The sequence below is a fragment of the Amaranthus tricolor genome, chromosome 3 (assembly GCF_026212465.1).
Source record: "Amaranthus tricolor cultivar Red isolate AtriRed21 chromosome 3, ASM2621246v1, whole genome shotgun sequence".
NCBI classification, from domain to species: Eukaryota; Viridiplantae; Streptophyta; class Magnoliopsida; order Caryophyllales; family Amaranthaceae; genus Amaranthus; species Amaranthus tricolor.
Genome location: NC_080049.1, coordinates 5975786 through 5981514, shown reverse-complemented (window position 1 = coordinate 5981514; position 5729 = coordinate 5975786). Strand labels below are relative to the sequence as shown.

Below are 5729 nucleotides of genomic sequence, written 5' to 3'. Positions count from 1 at the left end.
GTGCAGCAATTTAGGATCAACAAGTCAGTGTTTTAAGCAGCCTTGGGTAGAGTTTCAGATCAGCAGGTCAGCACCAACTCAGTACTGAACAGAGACTGTGTGCAGCTCTAATTTGGGGCTGTGTTGTGTCATCATTGTTGGGCAGCATGCAGCAACAGTGCTTCACAAAGTGCAGAACAAAGTGGTAATTCGAAGGTGTGCAACAAAGCCAAGGACTAATCTTTGGTAGTTTGAAGAGTCCAATCTTAATTCCGCAAACAAACAAGTTTGGTCTAATCTTTGGGACCATACTCGCATCACCAATTATCACATGTCTTTCATAACTTATTCATAGCTGTTTGGTTTCAACATATTTACGATTGGTAACGGTAACAAGTAACCATTACCGTTTCAACTTGTTTGTTTAGCATCAAGGGATAAGCAAATCCATTAGTTGAGGATAATAGATTCCATTACCTTGTTACTAGACTAGAAGTAGCGGTAACAAAATTATTCTTTATTCTTCTATCATCCCTGATCTCCCTCTACGTGAAGCAGTCAAAGAATTATATGGATGTGGGAGTTGGGAAGCAACACTCCAATGCTGATGTACCACCACACCTCTATTTCTTTTGATTCCCTTACCCTCCTATCAAACAATTATTAATAATAACACTTATCATTACCCTTACTCATCTTTACCCTTTTCCTTTCCGTTTCATTTCCCTTAGGCATACCAAACACTCCACAAAATATCATCATGAATTAACACACTAAAACAAGAATATAAGGGAATACACCAACAAAAGATTTCAAGTAGCCTTCAAGATGGTTGGACCTTGAAATTCTTTATAGCACCATATTCTAACTCAGTAAGAAATCTTTATAGTGTTGATTGGCAAAGCAAGTAAGAAATCCCCATTAATGGCAGAAGCTATTATTGAAGAGCTGAATTTAGAGTACACTCCAACATGGGTTGTTGCTCTTGTTTGTTTTTGCATCATCTCTATATCTCTTCTTGTTGGATGTTGTCTTCACTATGTTGGAAAGGTTTGTTGTTGTAAATACCTTGTGTTTATTTTTTTAAATTTATTTATGCCCAAATTATATTATCTTGATAGTGTTTTTGGGATTTTTTTTGATTGAAATCTCAGTATTTGAAGAAGAATGATAAGAAGCCACTTTTTGAGGCACTACAGACATTCAAAGAACCAAATTTCAGTAACGTAATAAAATAGTTGATGGGTTTGTATTGAATTTTGACATGATATGACTAGGTATGAATGCTTTACAGCAACATTACCAAAACAAAGAATGAAGTAATAGCATCAAAACAGAGATTAGCAAACACTGCCCGAATTCAAAATTGTCTAATACAAATATAAGATTATGCAAAAACAAGTAAAAAAACGTAATACATCTATAAATTTGATTCCATTCGGAATTATAGAACCAAATTCTGAAATTTAAGACAAAAATAAAATAAAAAACCATATGCAAAACTTACTTGAAAGAGATGAAAGACAAATTACAATCTTGAAACACATATGAAGAGCACGATGAAACGCACAAGGTAGCTGTTTGTTGTGCCGAAATCTAGGATTTTCAGAGTTTTAGGGCAAAATTTTCTGATATTGGGAACATAATTGCAGCAGATCAGTCGAAGGAGAAGGTGAAAGGCCGAAAGTGTAGAGCGGTTTGATTACAATTTCGAATGCATTTTACCTTTTTTTAATTTGATAGTGTTAGTCACACTTAATAAGCGTGCCTGATATTAACAGTTCTTAGTCACGCTATAAGCGTTGCTATGATTCTCATGCTTAATAAGCGTGCCTAACTAAAATAAGACAATTACACAACTAAGTGAGACAAATTAAGTATAGGTAAAGACAACTTTTTTAGTAGTGATAATTATTAAAATTGCATAACGCCTTTATAGAATTTATCAATTTTTGCTCCGTCCATATTCATTATAACCAAGTACCAAACGGACCTTCAAAGCTTCCTTGGACCATAATAATTTTGTAACAAAAAAAATCCTCGTAAAAATATTAGATTGTGATAAGATATAAATGAGTCGATAAATTAGTGACATATGTTTCTAAAATTTCCAAATTGCATTTATGGACTATATTTATTTAAGAATGATAGAGTAAAAGAATCGATTTCTTATCCTTGGAGTATAATTCAAAGGAGAACAGTGGTGTATTCTTTTGGACAATCTTAGTCGACAAATGTAGCTTTCCTACAACTAATTCTTCCACACACTACCTCTATCGACTATAGTTAGACATGTTCAAAATTAAACCCATTAATCGAAATTGAGTATCATCTGATCCGATAAAATTAACATATAAATAAATATTAAGTCCGATTGTTAAAATATTTACACATAGTCAAGAATTAAAAGTAATATGAACTGATATATTATGTCATAACCCAAACCGATATAAAACCTATCCGAACACTTGAATGACAACCTTTAACTAACTAATAATATGTTAATGAATATAATAAAAAAAATGATCGAACAATACATTTGTTGCTCTACCCCACCTTCATAATTATTATGTGTATGAATATCTCTAAATTGACACTACAAAAAAATAAGGCAAATAGTGACTCTTTGCTATAGACACTTTCCTCGAGTGTCACTTAATATTGTAAAGGTGAGAAAATATTTTGGGAAATAAGGACATTTTACCAAAAGTGTGACAATTTGACAAATAAAATAAAATAAAATAAACTCTTTCCCAGAATACTCATCGTTTGTCCCTGAATAGTTCTCAGATCATCTCTTCAATTAATTCACTCACCTCTGAATATTCGAATTTGAATACTCACCTCTGAATACTCGAATTATCCAGAATACTCATCGGTTCCTGAATACTATATTCATCCGTCCCGGACCGCTCGTCAATTATTGTGAGGTAATCTTAATTGATGCTAATTATTGTCCTTATGCTATTCAATAGAAATTTTTATACTGTAATTGGAAATTAAATTTTTTTGAGAATAATTTGTGGTTGCATCATAGTTGCTATTGTTGTGAGAAAGAAAGTTAGAATTGCAGAGAAGAATTTAGGTTTTTGCACAGATAATAGACAAGAAGAACAATTTTGAATGCAATGAGAGATGCAGGTGGGTTAAACTTGTAATTGGAAATGGAGTACAATGATTGTTCATATATAGCTAGGGTTGTGTCGTCTGTTTCTTTAAGAATTTTCAAAGTTTCTTGTTAGGGGCCAAACTCTTAAAATATTCTAGTATTTCAATTATTAATTCTTGTTTTAAGCTTTTTCAGTTGTTTATCTTTGTTTTTAGATCTGAATTACTATTTCCTCAGTTTCTTATTTCAATTATTGATTGTTTTTCTTTTTTATTGCAAGGTTATTTTCTTTCAGCTTTGTTGAATGAGATCATTACAAGTTTATAGACATTATCGGTATTAAGGTTTGTTCTTTCTTTGATTGTTCTTTTTAGAGGTTTTTTTTGATATGATATGATAGTATAATTTATTTATTGTTGAAGTTTATGCGATCCTTTGGTATTCTCATCTCAAGGAAAACAAGTGTTTTACATTGAAGATGGAATAAGAACAGGATGGTCACACGTTAAGACTAAGCCTAGAGACTTGTTTGATTTAGGCGACACTCCTTGATTGTATGATTTGCGATTTGTTTGATAATATTTTTATTTAATTTTCTTGTTTTAGATTTTTTTAATTTTATTTGGTATTGAATTAGTTACACCAAAATCAATCAGAAACACCAGCCATCCTATCAGCAACAAAGGATTTCCATTTATACTACTCTAAACATTCTGTGCACCTGGACAGTAATTGGACCACAGCATTCAAGGCAACACAACACCCACTTAGTGAGTTGATTTCTGCCTATAATATCTTTTACAATGGCAACGTTTTCTGTGCATACCACATCTTTAGATATTGCAACAACTCATATCTATTGTCTTGAAACATGTTGTGAATTAGTTTCACAAGTTCACGAAAACCAGTAGCTAATGTGTTACGCATCAGCATGGTGCTTAAAAATGAAAAAGCACAATGTGGATGGTTAAAACCATATTGAAAGGACACATCACTAAGCTATAGACAAACAAAAATTAGCAGCACTAAAAATTATTATAGATTCTAATAGCATTGAATGTCTTAGTGCATTATTTGAAGTTTATGAGAAGCATGATTTCTGTTATACCATGAGTAGTGTAAGCAAAGTGACCAATAACACTCATTTTAATTTTTTCATTTCTTTTACAGGAGGACTTGTGAAAAGAAAGTATTCCATGTGGGTACAAAGCTTAGACACACTTTCCATTCTATTATCTGCTTGTACAAATTTTTCAGTTTTAAATGCATTAGACAATGTTGATATATTATTTTATACCCACTGCAATCAAATTCATTAGACATGAAACACATTTCACCACTGCATACAGACAGCTTCATTGCTGCACTTGCCCCTTTACAACATTTAAACAGTAGCCAAGGTCTGAATGTTTTATTGTTGATTCCTGTTGCTTGGAAATTTATGTTGTTGGGACAATATCTAAGTTATTTGCTGAAATGTGAGTATTTAGGTTATTTAAGTTTGCTTCTATGTGTAATTTTGATGTAATTCTCATGCTTGGCAGGTGCATACATCAAGATAAAAGGGGTTAAGGATGAGTTTTAAAAGTAAACGAAACGTTATTCAACATTGCAACAAAGACATTTTTACTTTGAATTCTATGTACAACTATTTAGCTAATGACATTGAAGTTTAGTTCCTTTTTTGATAATGAACTTTTGTAGAACAATTACTTTTAGTTATTTAGATGATTGAAATAATACACATTTTTTGTAGATTCTAGATAGTTTATATTTGAATGAAGTACTTATTTTAGTGCTTGAGCAAAGCGTCGCTATAGTAGGGTTTATATCACTATTAGAAAATGTGTCGCAATTAGCGAGTAGTGATGTCAATAAGCGTCACAAAACTAGTGCTGAAGACAAGGGTCACAAAAGAGAAAAATATAATTATAAGTGGCGCAAAATAGCCCAATACAAACTTGAAAACAGGTCACAAATTGTAGATTGACAAAGTAAAATGTCGCAATAACAAAAATAGAGACTGAAAAAAGCGTCACAAACTGAAACACAATGGCACTAAAAATCATATACTTAGAACACTAAATTAATTAGAGACGCTAAAAGGTGTCTTTAAAGTACATACAGTGACAGTGTAAAAGCATCACAATATATGAACATAGGGATGCTTTTAGTAAAAAGTCACATTGAAAATAGCGATAAGCGTCGCAAAATATCAAAAAAAAGTGTCACAAAATGGCTTTTTTTTTTTTTTGTAGTATCACTATATATGATGACAGTGCATGAATCTAAGGCAATAGACTTTAAAAGAGGTAATCCACTTACAAATTGGATTGAATAAAATTTGGTCTAAACCGCAAACCAAATCGGATTTAAATGTAGCTTTAATATTTCGTCTGGTATACGATCTAAACAGTTTGGTTCATTTTTTTAAAATTTGGTTTACGGTTTGTTCCCGTTTTTTTATTTTCAGACTACACCAGACCATAAACCGTACTATGATTGAAAGCCGTCATAGTTTTTAAAATAAAATAATAGGTTGTCACCTAAATATTTCGAAATGTAGATATTTATTATAATAGTATGTATTTGAATGATGTTGATACAATCAACTAATTACAAATTATTATATTTAGTGATT

General features: G+C 31.6%; 1 long non-coding RNA gene across 4 annotated transcripts in view; it reads left to right on the top strand.

Moving 5' to 3' along the window:
* The window catches only part of LOC130807263 (uncharacterized), a 5908-nt gene extending 767 nt beyond the window's left edge, over nucleotides 1-5141 (top strand). Inside the window, exons 1-6 of one of the 4 annotated variants that reach the window (XR_009040550.1) lie at nucleotides 1-1029; nucleotides 2847-2909; nucleotides 3369-3432; nucleotides 3543-3858; nucleotides 4259-4286; nucleotides 4633-5141. The exon at nucleotides 1-1029 is cut by the window's left edge and continues 767 nt beyond it. This is a non-coding gene — a long non-coding RNA (uncharacterized LOC130807263). Of the gene's footprint in view, nucleotides 1030-2703; nucleotides 3121-3368; nucleotides 3433-3542; nucleotides 3859-4258; nucleotides 4287-4632 lie in introns of those variants that run through there. The other 3 variants (XR_009040549.1, XR_009040547.1, XR_009040548.1) reach the window with 3 other exon arrangements.
* Nucleotides 5142-5729: the final 588 nt, after the last annotated feature.